Source organism: Armigeres subalbatus, chromosome 2 (genome assembly GCF_024139115.2).
Source record: "Armigeres subalbatus isolate Guangzhou_Male chromosome 2, GZ_Asu_2, whole genome shotgun sequence".
Lineage (NCBI taxonomy): Eukaryota > Metazoa > Arthropoda > Insecta > Diptera > Culicidae > Armigeres > Armigeres subalbatus.
In genome coordinates this window covers 347778490-347794420 of record NC_085140.1, presented here as the reverse complement: position 1 = coordinate 347794420, position 15931 = coordinate 347778490, and the positions used below count along the sequence as shown (strand labels likewise).

The window sequence follows — 15931 nt, the reverse complement described above, 5'->3', positions numbered from 1 at the left end:
GATGCTCTCTCCCTCTCGGCGGCGGTCGGGTGCTCGCGTTCTCGCGCAGCACAACACATAACATATTGAATGATGTTGTTTTCAATCCCCATCCCATCTGCGATGGGACGACAGTGCACCGCAGTGTTGGTGAACTCGACCAGATGGACGAAGACGACGATGTCGTCGTCGAAAAAAGCAGCCATGATCGTCATTCGTTGTTCGACTGACTGTCAGTAGTTAGTGAGAGCAGTTCGAAGAAAGTGGAAAAAAATATCGCGGCTTTAGTTGAGCGCAAGTGAGCCTCCTTCATGGAGTGCGGTTCGATAACATTACAAGCTGTGGAGACGATTGATTGTGATTTTTTTCATCCCTGCTAGAAGAGAATTAGAATTCGATTAGATTGTGAATTCAATAACCCAGTGGATTGAATAAGGCGTCTGTCTTATTTAAATTAGATCGAATAGTGAAATTTCCCTCTTCAATGATGGCAAAAGTTAGGAAAAAGTCAGCAAGGTGTTACGAAAGTGCGTGAAAGATGGAAACTGCATGATGAAAAAGGGAAGTTGTGAAGTGAATATCCAAATATCAATGGTAGGAAAATTGAAGTTGTTCCAGTTATGAGTTGGTGTTATTTCTTCGCCTAGTTATCACTATCAATGCCTCAGTGCAATTTGACTTGTCCTTAGACGATACAAGAAGCAAACCCCAAAAAAACGACAGCGCAGCGGATAGGTAAGAGTCGGTGGAAAATCAGTGTGTGTGGGGGGAAGGCATTTTCTTTGTGTTGTCACCCGTCTTCGTTGCAGGATCTATAGCAATATGCTTGATGTGAGTGGGATTGGTCGGTTTGGTCGGAAGGTAGTGGAAAGAACAAGGCGCACATAGCACTTGTATCGAGTTTTTGTTTCCGGATATGATGTTCTTATAACAATGTTATTGATCGTATATGAAGGATAGTGCGCGGCTGCCATCGGTCGTAAACTGTCTACATATTGGGAATATTGGGTGCTACAAACAGGCTGGCAAAGCTTATGAAATATTTACGATGGTAAAATTGCGAGGCGTAAGATGTTCTAAACGAATGTATTTTTTAGAATTTGCAGCTTGGCCGATAACGTCGTAGATGAAAATTCGACTTCCAGCTTCGAAGTTTCAGTTTTTTCTAAACCTTATGTGCCCGATTCTTATGGGTTCATAACGTTACCACACTCTTTTCAACACAGATGATCATTTTAGAAGCCATCTTCCAAGTTATGTTATTAGTAATATATTATCTGGAAATAGTTGAGTAGATGGGAGCAACATGCCACAGTCAAGCAAATGCTCAAATCCCAACGATTTCCATAGACAATGTCATCCAAAAATCTTTTCATCAGAATACACTCCGATACAAGACAGCAATTTTATGTTAGAAGTTATAAGCTAATTCAGAATAAGTCCAACGAACTGTATTTCACGATAAAAGAGTAACTTGATGATAAAGTTCATAATGAGGGGGGCTAAAAGTAGTAGGATATAAGTGACATATTGGTCTAATTAAAGTAAAGTATTATAAAAAACGCTTAATAGCTTTGCGGCAATAAGTTGCTATCAGTTGTATGTTATTCATAATAAAACGATTAAGTTTTTTTTACGATTTATTCAGCTTTACTCGTGATTTTCACATGAGGAAATATCATATAAGCCCATCGGATTTTTTTCTTTATTAGAGAGATTTGCAGCCATAGGCTGGCTCGTCTTTTTGTCGGAAACTATAACGAACATATCTGCTGTAGGAATGGTGAATATCCATAGGGGAAGGTGGGTAGACTTGATTCCCCGGGAGACTTGATCACCTTTATCGAGAACTAAAGTAGTTTTGTTCTAGCGTATTTTTTTAGTATATATCCTCTAGACAAATGACCTTTATGTGGTGAGTTATTTTTTGGATTGACAACTTTATTTATTCTGCAGGGCGGTTTGTATGTTTTGACCTTCCTAAAGATTTTTTTATTGGCCACGACCAAATGCTTTCGTTTTTTCACAGCACAAAGCCATAAATGTGCTTAATGATTTGAACTGGTGGAAATGTCAACATTCCATCAAAGTTTGAGGATATTTGGATTTGAAGTTATAACCTCAATATGGGAACATTTGATCCCCCATTATTCACCCATACAAAAATTTGGCGAAAAAATTCAAAAAAATATAAATCTGTTCTCAGGCTTCTGATTTTTTGTAGATTTGACAGATTTGATGAAGGGTTGGCAGGAAACATTATGTATTGCGTAGATATCATAGAAGAGGGATCTAGTCTCCACAAATTTAAAAAATTGCATGTGCTGTCGAATTCGATAACAAAAATCGTTCATGTAAACGCACAGCAATTCGTAAATTCCGCGTAAGGAAAAAATATTTAAAAAAATCTGAAGGCACCTTTCTAATTGTATCAAAACAGCTTAAAGTTCTTGGAGAGGGATCAATTTCCCCGATTATCTTAAAAGTTGATTTTTGACAGCACTCCAGAAAATCGATTGTGTATCAATAACAACAATCATTTAAGGACTGTCATACATCAGTAAAGTTAAATACTATATTTCTTAGAGAGTCTGTGTGGAAATCGCGCATGTTTATTTATTTTTGGCTGTGATACATCGGAAATCAGAAAAGGGGATCAAGTCTACCCAGTCTCCCCTACAGCCGTTTTCGATTTATGCGGATACGAACACAGATCATTTCATTTTTATATATACAGATAATGTGCATGTTATTTTTTTAGGTTTCCAGGTTAACTTTGTCTTGATTAAAATGTAGGAATATATACTGAATTTCTATTGCACGACATCAAGTACGGGTTTTTTAGTACTATTCGACGACTGAAAACTTTCTTCACTAAATATTACTTCACAGCGTTCATAATATCCAAGGGATAATTGTTATTTGTTACATTTGTACGACCCAAATCATATTCTTCACAGACAATGGAATTCAAATCTCTAAAGGTTGACCGAATTGTTTAGTTATTGTTAGTTAATTAAAAATATTAACTGCAGTAGATTAAGTGTGTATTTGTTCTTTAATCCTTCCGGTTTGCTTTTCAAGCGACTGTTTTGCTGCGAATAATATAGCCAGACAAGTAGATTTTTTATGTATTGCGGATCAATTCTGAGAAATGTTTTTGATTGTTGAACTAAAAAGTAGGCTTGGGAATTACAACAACAAAAAACAAAAATAAATCGCCATCCGGCAAATACCGAGTGTTTGTGTTTTCAGCATTCAGCTTGAACAACGGGATACAAATCATAAGGTTTGTTTTTTAAGGTGCGTATTTAACTATTTACAGTGGTAGTTTTGTTCTTTGTCTGGTTTAATTTACATACTTAGTCAACGCATAGCTGTGCAGATTTTGATTTCTTGATTGACATTTGATTTATTACTTTATCAAACTTTTTATGGCTTTCAATGCGTAAAAGTAGAACACCTGAGAAATAGAGGCTATAATCTACAAGCATCAATGACAAACAGTTTATTTATTTTTCAAATTTTATACCCAAAATTTGTATGGAAATTGAGCGTATAGGAAAAAGATAGATTGAGCTGTAACAGATAACTGTTACAGTTCAAGTGTCCTTCACACAAGCTCGAAGCCCCCATGCCGAATATCGAATAGGTAGGGGCAAACAGTTTGCTATCAGAGTAGCATAATTGAGACCAGTGATCCCCAGCATGCTTACTATCGAGAGCCGCATTGCAATTTTGTACTGTTGAAACGGGCCGCAGTATATTTTCAATATTTGTTTTTTTTATCTCAAGCAGAATTTTAAAGCATAGTACAAAATTTTGAGTATAAATAAAATTTCAACAACATTCCTGTGAATCATTAAGTGATTTTTTTTTCAAATGACAAACTTGTAAGGACACTTAATTATGCTGGTTTTATCTCTGTAGCTAACTATGAGTCGATATTAATGTTTCTGCTCTTTTAGACTTGACAAGAAAACATTTTTTCTTTGCAACGCCATCTTTTCGGTTCTGTTGACAGAAAGTATAAGTTGTCGCGGAAATAACGACAGCATATTTCAAATGTGTTTTTGATGCCAGGTGAACATGCCAGCAGTGTTGAATAGAAATCGAGTATATCTGCATTCTGAACCTTGCATTCATGTTTTTCTATCAATTGAATTTTCTGAAAACTTTTCTTCATCAATATCTGAGCTTATAGGTTCCCCCAAACACACGCGATGCGACAGTCGTGACGCAATTCTATCGCTTGGCGACTGCGATCCTGTGTTGGTATGGAAGCATAAATGGAACATCGCCTGCAGCGACTCAATGATAGAATCGCGGCGCCTAGTTGTCGCTGTCGCAGCGATAGAATCGCTCAGGTCAGGGGGAGCCATGAAAAAACCTTGATTTCGTTCAATATTTTCCGTAGCGTAAAATACGTTCACATGATAGTTGATAGTCAACGGGTTTTTCCTGGAGTTAAAAATCTAGCAATTTTTAAATTTCGCCGAGCCCTAACTTGTTTTTAGGAATAAAACGAAACAGTGTATGGCAACATTATTCTTACATTAGGCTCGTTCAAATCTGCGAAAAAGCAAACATTCGCTATTTTCATAGCCCGGGACAATAACATCGAAGTATGTTTGGTCTACATAATATTTACGAAGTGATGATTTTCATTAATCATGATAACACGATTCAAGCTTTATATATGGTGCTTCAACAACATAGAGCTTGTTGACGTCTAATTTTTGTTTTGGTTCAAGCGCATATGAAGAATACGATTTGTTTTCATCGGGAAACCTTTTCCGTTTATATGCTCGAAGAGAAAGATGATTAGACGTCAGCAAGCTCATTAATGGTGTAAACTTACAGAATCCTCAAATGCAACGACAAAATGGGCACAATGAAAAGCTTCGACTTTTTTGTCATGTAATGCTCAACAATGGACCACATGTAGTGTGTTCTCTAAAATACTTCGCGGGCCGATCTGGTTACAGAAACTCATATCTGATTGAATTGAGTCGTACTTAGATCACAGTAACACGTTTTATGACAAGTGTGTTGCTTTGAGTAGCTGGACTTTTGTTTTCTAAGAATTTGACTTTTAAATTTTAGTGTGAGCAGAGCGTGGAGGCGCATGGTACAAAGGACGGCTTAGACAAAGGACGGAAGGAGAGATGTGCCGCGCAGCTCCACGAACATTTTTCGGGGTTCGTTTTTCTGTTTTCTCTGCGAGTAGTATGTAGGCAAGAAAATAGCAAAACAACATTTAATGTTTGCGAGTATTGTGCATTGCCTACTTCTCGTTTTGTGAGTAAGGTTCACAGATTTCCACAACTGCCCTTCTCCTGTTTACAATCCTGGTACCCATGTACGATATACCGACGTCCTCTTCCAAGTTCTCTGCTAAACATCACTTTTGCTGGTCTTGCTTCCGGCATACATGTCCAGCCCACTGTAATCTGCCGTTTTCCATCAGCCTGCCGATGTCTTCATTTTTGTGCACTTGGCACGACTAGTGATTTATGCGTCTGCGCCATTCACCGTTTTCTACCACGCCGCCAAGAATTGAACGCTCAAACATTCCGAGAGTTCGATAGTCTGTATCTTTTAACGTCCATGCTTCATGGCCGTACGACTGGAGAAATCAACGATGTGTACAGAGCTAGTTTTGTCCATGTATGACTTTAGCTGGCTACGCAAACCGTAGAAAGACCTACTTGCTGCCGCAACACGTCTTTTCACCTCGCGGCTAACGCCATTATCACATGTAACGAGAGTTCCAAGATATATGAATTTGTCGACAACCGATCGCATCCCATCCATTCCCACCTCGGGACCAACACCGTTTGGACTGCCACGTTTTCTGCCAGCCATCAGGTACTTAGTTTTAATCAGGCATTGAAAAAAATCAGATCATGAATAAAAATCGGCTAAATTCATGCCAACTAGATGCTCTACTGCGGCCTAATCGCTGATGCTTTCTAGGTCGTTGAAATTTGGCGTTCGTTGATTCAATGTTTAAAGATCTTCATCGCTCACCAATGGGAGACAACTGAGCGAGGCAAATCACTTGGTAACCTAACAATGAGTGTTGTTACCACACGCTGTTAGAAAAATCTTTTCAGACATTAGAAAAATTAAGTCCGCTATGAGAATGGAATTGATACTTTCTCTCCTCCATCCCAGCAACTTGAAAGCAGCATGAGCATGAGCATGATTGACCGCCCACGGTTGCTACTCCGTTATTGCCAGGTCAGCTGTAATTACACAGAGAACCAACAGATGAAGTTTGGGACTAACAACATCTTCAATGTGTAAGAACTAGTGACCCAAAAATAAGCAATACCAGCGCTGGCCGTGTCCGAATGCAGGTCAATTAAGGAATGGGTAGAAAAATGTTGACATGATACTCGCTTTGATAGAAGCCGACGAGTCATCTGCACTTCCACGAGAAATCACTGGGATGTTGGATATATGGGATAGGTATTGTGGCAGGGTTCGTTTTGGTAAACGGTATGCCGTGTATAGCGTATAGTTTGCTCAATTTAAAACATAATCGAATGAACAATATTTGCAGCATATCATAAATATGACACAAGTATTAAAACGGCCAGGCCCACCGTGCAGTCTTGCCGTACCAACCGTTTCACATTCATCCCAGCAACTTGAAAGCAGAGTGAATAAACAGAACACTTCTAGACCAACATTTGAAAAGGGCGTAACAGCCAAAATTTAGTCCTTATGATTCCTCGGCTACATATGTAGCTATACATGTAGACAAAGAATCAGAAGGAATAATTTTTGGCTGTTACGCCCTTTTCAAATGTTGGTCTAGACTTGATGTGTTTTGGTTTTATTCTAGTAGAGCAAGCGTAACACAAATGCTCCAGTCGTAGCTTCCCTGGATACCATACCAAGTTTGGCTTGGCGAACTCTGTTGCTCGTTGTTTACGCAGCAACGATCGCTGATAATCGTTGTTTGGTACCCATCTGAGTAAGGCTGTTCATTCACTGGCATAGGATGCTATGATTGAATTAGATCAATGCTCATCCGCTTCACTCACGCTTTCAATGCCTGATTTTGACAGAGTTTATGATTAGTCCTCTTCTTTCAGTTTCCCGTTTAAAAGGCACGAAAACCTCTTCCGCTGCTCCTCGATCTATATCATTTATGTCGTTGTTTTCCGCAAAACCAAGGACCAGAGGCTTGTTGATAATGGTTCCGTTTGTTTACACACCAGATCTTCGAAATGCACTTGCCTGAGCTATGTTGAAAAGCGGATTAGAGAGCGCACCGCCCTTATTTAATCCATCTAACATCACCATCTAACGAATTAACCTAATATTTTTTGCTGGAAAGCCATTTTCAGCAAGTTGTATTCTCGGAATTTATGAAGGATTTGTCGTAGAGTTAACATCTGGTCCGTTGTTGATCGTCCTTTTCGAAAAACGCTTTGATATTCACCAAACAATTTCAATCACTTGGTGGATTTTTTCGGTTTTTTCGGTCACTCCCAGCTTTAAGAAGCTCGGCCGGGATTCCGTCACAGCGGCCTTGTCGGTCTTTAGCTCTCGAGCAGCTGCACTTCACTTTACTTCGTCTATCGGTGGCTCCCCAATCGTGAATCTGTTTAAGCCCGCTCTGCTTGATTGTCCATCCAAATAACTCAAAATGCTCCTTCCACCTAGCAGCCATTGATCAGGACTGGCGAAAAATTGTAATGTTTTTCAATACGGTGGAAAATAGTGTTGTGGATATGAAGTTTAATAACTCTTTGCAATGAGGAACCATTGTCAGTTTTAGGAATCTCGTGCCCACCCTGGCGCAAAACACGATTTTAATTTTCTTGCACTTGTGAGGGTGTCGCTCAAAATAGGTCTCATTTTCCTATCGGCTAATTTTTTTTATCCTAATTTATGTTTGTTTTAGCACGCGTTTTAGATTTCAAACCACCTCTTAAGCAATACTTTGAGGCCAATAAAGTCGCCAACATGTATTTCAATTTTTATTGCTATTGCTATTACCACAAGACCATTTCTACGATAAGCTGCTTCTCTCTATCCTCGGATGTACCACGCGGCTGACAAATTCCCACTGCATCTGTTCCGCCCTTCATGTCCACTTTGTTTTGTTTATGGAATAAAAACGAAAACATCTTTGCATAGTAGGTAGCTGTTCGATATTCTTACAACATGCTCTTTACTATAGATAGTAGAATCTATAGATGAGCGAAAGCATGGCTGAATCGATTTTTTTGCCCGTGCACACGCGCATATGACGTCACAGCCCTTAACGTTTCCATTGAAATCGTGACGTCATGCTCGTTTATCTTCGCTCATCTATATATTCCACTATCTATACTCTTTACCAATTTTATGGATAACTCAGCCATCTGTATGGTAGCTTTTAAGGCAAAGCTGATCAAAACGAACTAAATCTACCTTGCCTTAGTCCCCAGTAGAATTCAAATACTCTGAAAAATTATTCACCTAAAACCGCAAACAGTTTTGCACATTTGCTTAAATTAGTCTTGTGATTTGTACCAGGAAAGCAGTCATCGTTCCACTACTCACCAATCATTGTTGTGGCACTAATTTCCCGTTATTTTTATGGGGAATGTTTTTGAAGCTTGTAACCGTCTTACACCAGAGCATTATTTCTTATAAGGCACAACTTTGTCGTCAGTGAATGAATGAATTTGGTACACAAACTTAACTTAGTTGATCCTTGTTCCAAAAATTAGCTCGGACTGCTGTCTAAGCTAAGTCAAAAAAAGTGGTCCATTGATTTGAAACACGCGCATATATCAATCACTTTGATGAACAGAGTTCCATACTCTTGATTCGTTATCATGGGTGAATAATAAATCCTAAGGCAATCATCTGTTTGGAGTAGGATTATAATGGCTAAATAAGCTGTATACTCGCCGAACAGTAAGAACCCGATAAGGAAACTAGTACAGGTTTCACTGATGTGGGTGTTATCACATTGTATTGTAGGAGGAACTCAGCTTTGAAAGGAATTAATAGATGCACATTTCTGAACAGTAACGTCTAGAACTCCATTGTGTTCTGATTGGTTTTACTTATTGAACGGTAACGGTAAAGATATTAAAAAGAGAAAATAATTATGAGAAAAGTTTCATGTATTTAAATACCTTTAGCTGTCTGAATAAGTAATTGTTATTATTGTACAAAGGCCAAAGTTCAGATGCTTTGAAAAAAAAAATGTTATAGGTTCCTAAATAGTTAACAATACTATGAGTAATTTGTAATAATATCTAATGTAGACATATTCAATAATCTCTGAATAGTCATAGTATTTAACCACTAACATTGACTGTTCGAAATTTGAGACACAATTGTATTTCATGGGATTACTTCCATGGTCTGGTCAGCGTTCGTGGAACGGATTTATTCCGACGCTTTATATTACGACCACAGGATCGTGCGGTTGGTGTTGGTGGCCTTTGCAATCCAATCCGATCCATGATCCCATTGCAGTGGTGTGAATTTCGGAGCGGTAGCAACATTAACAATCCATAATAAATGAGAAAGGTATCTGGAACTATGGTCCTAATACTAAGAAATAGTAATACCTAACAAGGCTGCATTAATAACAAAGAGACGCAGTGTCAAAATTGGAACAGCGTGTTTGCTGTCAAATCGATTGTTCCAATCGAGCACAAGGTTCTTAATGGTAGGAGTATTGCGTCACTTGTATATTGCAGGCACTTTAGTATTGCCTAATTCAATCTTTCTTCTGAAATAAAATGTTAACAATTTTCATTAATGGAAATTTGGCACTGAAAAAAAAACTAGCAAATTTTATATTGATTTTGATTTTTTTAAAGCAATTTTTGAATGAAAGTTTAATTTGCCGAATTACCTTTGTCATAGATTCCTTGATTTGAATCTTTTATTCTAACTTTTAGTTTTCTTTGAATTCAAATATATTTCAAATATATGTTCCACTACTTTTCGAGTGAATTACTAAAAAATAAATATTGTGATAGATATGATAGAACAATTCATCGCATTGTTGCATTTTTGTTTTGTTTTTTGAGAAACCGTGAAACTTTTAATATTGATACCGGTCCAATTTGCCTTTGCTGGCGGTATCAATGGAAATTTTATCACTATATTATTTAACGATTATATTTTTTCACGAGCATACCTACACAATCTTAAAACAATGTATTAAATAGTATTATTATCCCCAGACGGTGTATTTCGGTTCAGCTGTTTTTTGACTTGTCTTGTTTTTCTGCTTCTCTCTGTTCGATTTTTATTTCACAGAATAATAGCTGACGACGCGACGACGTTGCGGTGCTGCAATATAGCTTCTGATTCTCGTTTGAGCAACGCTCCACCACAAGTACGGCTCACTATAGTGTGGACCAGTCAGTGCGACGAAACCAAACCCCAGTGCAGCCACAATCTAAGCGTGTCTACCCTACTAGCAGCCGTGGACTGTTTCGACGATCGTGGCAAGCAAGATCGTGGTGGTGCAGCAGTGTGGTTAATGCACCGCGTGCGTTCGTAATAATCTCACGCGGCATTTAGCGGCGATCGCTGTGGCCGAGCTCGAACAAATGGCTTGGAAGTGCGGTCTCTCGATCGATTCGTGATAGAAAAGTAAGTTGTTGGATGCTGGAGATTGTATGCCCGACGTGCGGCGGTGTGAGGCAAGAAGAAACGAAATAACGAAATATCGCAACGTCTTGGAGCTTTTGACTTTGATTTGTCGCTTATTCGACAATCTTGCAAAGTGCCCCAATAGTTTCGGAATAGGTCGTGGATAATGTGTTGAAAGAAGAATAAAATATGAAAATGGAAGCAAAATAAGTGAAACAACAAAGTGCTGGTGATTGGGAGCATAGTTTCGATAAAGTTTTTCTCGCTGCGGGAGAATAAGTGAGTTGGAAGGGTGCACTAAAGGCGAAAGAAGAGAAAAACTTCTGTGAAAGATTGTGCAAGCTTGATTTTTTAATTAGTGCTCTGATTGAATGAATGTATAGTGTGAGGAGGAAGGAAACGGACCATTACTTGAAGAAACTACTCAGCTGGGTCCGCTAAAGGCGAATTGAAAGGTAAGATAGAGTTTACTATAGGATCTTAATAGCTTATATGTAGTCCATTTTATGGTTTGTTGAATGTTAGGAATTAATTTAAAAAAATTGGAAACGTATAGCCATTTCAATTATATTCAAAAAGAATAAGAGAAACTCTATTGTTGTATAAATGTCGGTTACTTTTAACTTATGACCAAAACATAACATTTTGTTTATATAGGAACAAACACTAATTATCTTCTCGATTTCCACCTGAGATTATTCCGAGTTTTCAAAGGAAATTCTTCCATATTCCACAGGGACACTATAACGAATTGCGCCTGAGAGTTCTTTTTAATTCTTTCTGGATATTATTTCAATTTTTACGGAAAATTCTTTTAAATTTTCACGGAATATTCATCTGAATTCTCGCGATATATTCTTCCAAACGTCGAGACATATTCTTTAAATCTTTTTTTCTAGAAATTGGAAATTTTAATCGAATTCCATCGGGAATTCATCGAAGTTTTCATGGAAAATTCTATGCACGGGAAATTCATTCGAATTTCCACGGGAAATTCATTCAAATTTCCACGGGAAATTCATTCAAATTTCCACGGGAAATTCATTCGAACTTCCACGGGAAATTCATAAAAATTTCCACGGAAAATTTATTCGAATTTCCACGGGAAATTCATTCGAATTTCTACGGGAAATTCATTCGAATTTCCACGGGAAATTCATTCGAATTTCCACGGAAAATTCATTCGAATTTCCACGGGAAATTTATTCGAATTTCCACGGGAAATTCATTCGAATTTCCACGGGAAATTCATTCGAATTTCCACGGGAAATTCATTCGAATTTCCACGGGAAATTCATTATTATTATGATTATCAATTGATTACAGTTCGACTGGGGTGTTTATTGAAATATTTTGGCTTTTTCAGTCTGATATATTCAAACGGGTTTATATTTGCATTGCCCGACGTTTCGGCCCGTTTATTGGGTCTTTTTCAAGGGAAAAGCTGTCTGCCGTTCTTCGTACACTTAACAACTATAAACATATATGCTAGGAAAATACCAGAAGCTCCAATCCTAGCATATATGTTTATAGTTGTTAAGTGTACGAAGAACGGCAGACAGCTTTTCCCTTGAAAAAGACCCAATAAATGGGCCGAAACGTCGAGCAATGCAAATATAAACCCGTTTGAATATATCAGACTGAAAAAGCCAAAATATTTCATTATTTCATTTCATTTCTTTAGTTAACATCTAAACAGATAACACTGAATCAACAATTTGACGCCACAATGCACGGTTCGAGGCCGCATCTCTCCATCCTCGGATACGCCCCACGCTCGCCAAGTCGTTCTGCACCTGGTCTGCCCATCTCGCTCGCTGCGCTCCACGCCGTCTCGTACCTGCCGGATCGGAAGCGAACACCATCTTTGCAGGGTTGCTGTCCGGCATTCTTGCAACATGTCCTGCATATCGTACCCTTCCGGCTTTAGCTACCTTCTGGATACTGGGTTCGCCGTAGAGTTGGGCGAGCTCGTGGTTCATTCTTCGTATTCATTCTTCTTCATGCGCCTTCGTATTTCACGACTAACGTTGTTGTCAGCCGTTAGCAAGGATCCGAGGTAGACGAATTCCTCGACCACCTCGAAGCTATCCCCGTCTATCGTAACACTGCTTCCCAGGCGGGCCCTGTCACGCTCGGTTCCGCCCACAAGCATGTACTTTGTTTTTGACGCATTCACCACCAGTCCAACTTTTGTTGCTTCACGTTTCAGGCGGGTGTACAGTTCTGCCACCTTTGCAAATGTTCGGCCGACAATGTCCATGTCATCCGCGAAGCAAATAAATTGACTGGATCTGTTGAAAATCGTACCCCGGCTTTTACACCCGGCTCTCCGCATGACACCTTCTAGCGCAATGTTGAACAATAGGCACAAAAGTCCATCACCTTGTCTTAGTCCCCGGCGCGATTCGAACGAACTGGAGTGTTCGCCCGAGATCTTCGCTACAGTTTGCACACCATCCACCGTTGCTTTGACCAGTCTGGTAAGCTTCCCAGGAAGCTGTTCTCGTCCATAATTTTCCATAGCTCTACGCGGTCTATACTGTCGTATGCCGCCTTGAAATCAACGAACAGATGGTGCGTTGGGACCTGGTATTCACGGCATTTTTGAAGGATTTGCCGTACAGTAAAGATCTGGTCCGTTGTCGAGCGGCCGTCAATGAAGCCGGCTTGATAACTTCCCACGAACTCGTTCACTAATGGTGACAGACGACGGAAGATGATCTGGGATATCACTTTGTAGGCGGCATTAAGGATGGTGATCGCTCGAAAGTTCTCACACTCCAGTTTGTCGCCTTTCTTGTACATGGGGCATATAACCCCTTCCTTCCACTCCTCCGGTAGCTGTTCGGTTTCCCAGATTCTGACTATCAGTATGTGCAGGCAAGTGGCCAGCTTTTCCGGGCCCATCTTGATGAGCTCAGCTCCGATACCATCCTTACCAGCTGCTTTATTGGTCTTCAGCTGTTGAATGGCATCCTTAACTTCCCTCAAGGTGGGGGCTGGTTGGCTTCCATCGTCCGCTGAACTGACGTAGTCATCTCCTCCGCTGCCTTGACTTTCACTGCCTGTATTCTCAGCGCCATTCAGATGTTCCTCGTAGTGCTGCTTCCACCTTTCGATCACCACACGTTCGTCCGTCGAGATGCTCCCATCCTTATCCCGGCACATTTCGGCTCGCGGCACGAAGCCTTTGCGGGATGCGTTGAGCTTCTGATAGAACTTGCGTGTATCTTGAGAACGGCACAGCTGTTCCATCTCCTCGCACTCCGCTTCTTCCAGGCGGCGTTTCTTCTCCTGAAAAAGGCGGGTCTGCTGTCTCCGCTTCCGTCTATAGCGTTCCACGTTCTGCCGGGTACCTAGCTGCAGCGCGACCGCCCGCGCTGCGTCCTTCTCCTGCAGAATCTGTCTGCACTCTTCGTCGAACCAATCGTTCCGTCGACTTCGACCCATATACCCGACGTTGTTCTCCGCTGCGTCATTAATGGCTGCTTTAACTGTACTCCAGCAGTCCTCAAGAGGGGCCCCATCGAGCTCACCCTCTTCCGGCAACGCTGCCTCGAGATGCTGCGCGTATGCAGTGGCGACATCAGGTTTCTTCAGTCGCTCTAGGTCGTACCGCGGCGGTCGTCGGTACCGAACATTGTTGATGACGGATAGTTTTGGGCGCAGTTTAACCATCACCAGATAGTGGTCCGAGTCGATGTTAGCGCCACGATATGTCCTGACGTCGATAATGTCGGAGAAGTGCCGTCCATCAATCAGAACGTGGTCGATTTGTGATTCTGTCTGCAGTGGTGATCTCCAGGTGTACCGATACGGGAGGCTGTGCTGGAAGTAGGTGCTACGAATGGCCATATTCTTGGAGGCGGCGAAATCAATTAGTCGTAGGCCGTTTTCGTTCGTCAGCCGGTGAGCGCTGAACTTTCCAATAGTCGGTCTAAACTCCTCCTCTTGGCCAACCTGAGTGTTCAAATCTCCTATGATGATTTTGACGTCGTGGCTTGGGCAGCTGACGTACTCACGTTCCAGCTGCGCGTAGAATGCGTCCTTATCATCATCACTTCCAGAGTGGGCTATGGACGTTGATTATGCTGAAGTTGAAGAACCGGCCTTTGATCCTCAACCTGCACATTCTTTCATTGATCGGCCACCACCCGATCACGCGCCTTTGCATATCGCCCATCACTATGAAAGCTGTTCCCAGCTCGTGTGTGTTGCCGCAGCTCTGGTAGATGGTATGATTACCTCTAAACGTTCGCACCATTGATCCCTTCCAACAAACCTCCTGCAGCGCTACGATGCCGAATCCACGGTCCTTGAGCACATCGGCGAGTATGCGTGTGAGAGATTTGCAGTTCCACGAACCGAGTTTCCAATCGCTAGTCCGTTTTCGTCGCAGTGGTCTTCGCCGATGGTTCCGGTCCGTACTCTCTTGTTGATTGTTCGTTGCTTATGATTTTTAAAGGCTGGCTTGCAGGGCTGACACCAAACCCCCTAAATTTCCGGAGGACCATTCCTCCTTATTTCCGGTGGACCATGGTGCACAGTTTCACTTTAGAGTCCCTCGCTGGCACTCGGACGATGATCAGCCGCCCCTAACATGGAGAACAGACGCTGTTGTGAGCCGATCCTGACATGGAGAACAGACGCTCAATAAGATTTGCACCTCCGAAGAGGAGTAAACCCCTGTCAGCATACGACCATAGTTCCCACCGGGGTTGGTTACCCGATCTTCCCTAAGGTTGCTCGTATCCCGGCCAGCACCGCGGGAGGTAGGGATAGGAGTTGCTGGGTAAGAGGCTAAGGACCGCGAGATGGGGTCTATTTTATTCCTTCAGGTACGCGAAGTACCAATGGTACGCTTTACCCAGCATTTGCCGTGCCAAATTTCCACTGGAAATTCATTCGAATTTCCACGGGAAATTCATTCGAATTTCCACGGGAAATTCATTCGAATTTCCACGGGAAATTCATTCGAATTTCCACGGGAAATTCATTTCATTATGATTATCTTTATTAATGAGGTTTTCGGCCCTGGACCGGTTCGCCTCGTGGGAAATTCATTCGAATTTCAACGAGAAATTCATTCGAATTTCAACGAGAAATTCATTTGAATTTCAACGAGAAATTCATTCGAATTTCAACGAGAAATTCATTCGAATTTCCACGGGAAATTCATTCGAATTTCCACGGGAAATTCATTCGAATTTCCACGGGAAATTTATTCGAATTTCCACGGGAAATTTATTCGAATTTCCACGGAAAATTCATTCGAATTTCCACGAGAAATTCATTCCAATTTTTAAGGGAAAATCAT

The 15931-nt window shown here is 40.9% G+C and overlaps 1 protein-coding gene across 1 annotated transcript in view; it reads left to right on the top strand.

The window, feature by feature from the left end:
- The first annotated feature begins 217 nt into the window (after positions 1-217).
- LOC134212901 (solute carrier organic anion transporter family member 4C1) overlaps positions 218-15931 on the top strand; it is a 223115-nt gene continuing 207401 nt past the window's right edge. Inside the window, exons 1-2 of the mRNA XM_062691209.1 lie at positions 218-714; positions 10273-11066. The gene's annotated coding sequence lies outside the window, so the exon portion shown is untranslated. The remainder of the gene's footprint in view (positions 715-10272; positions 11067-15931) is intronic.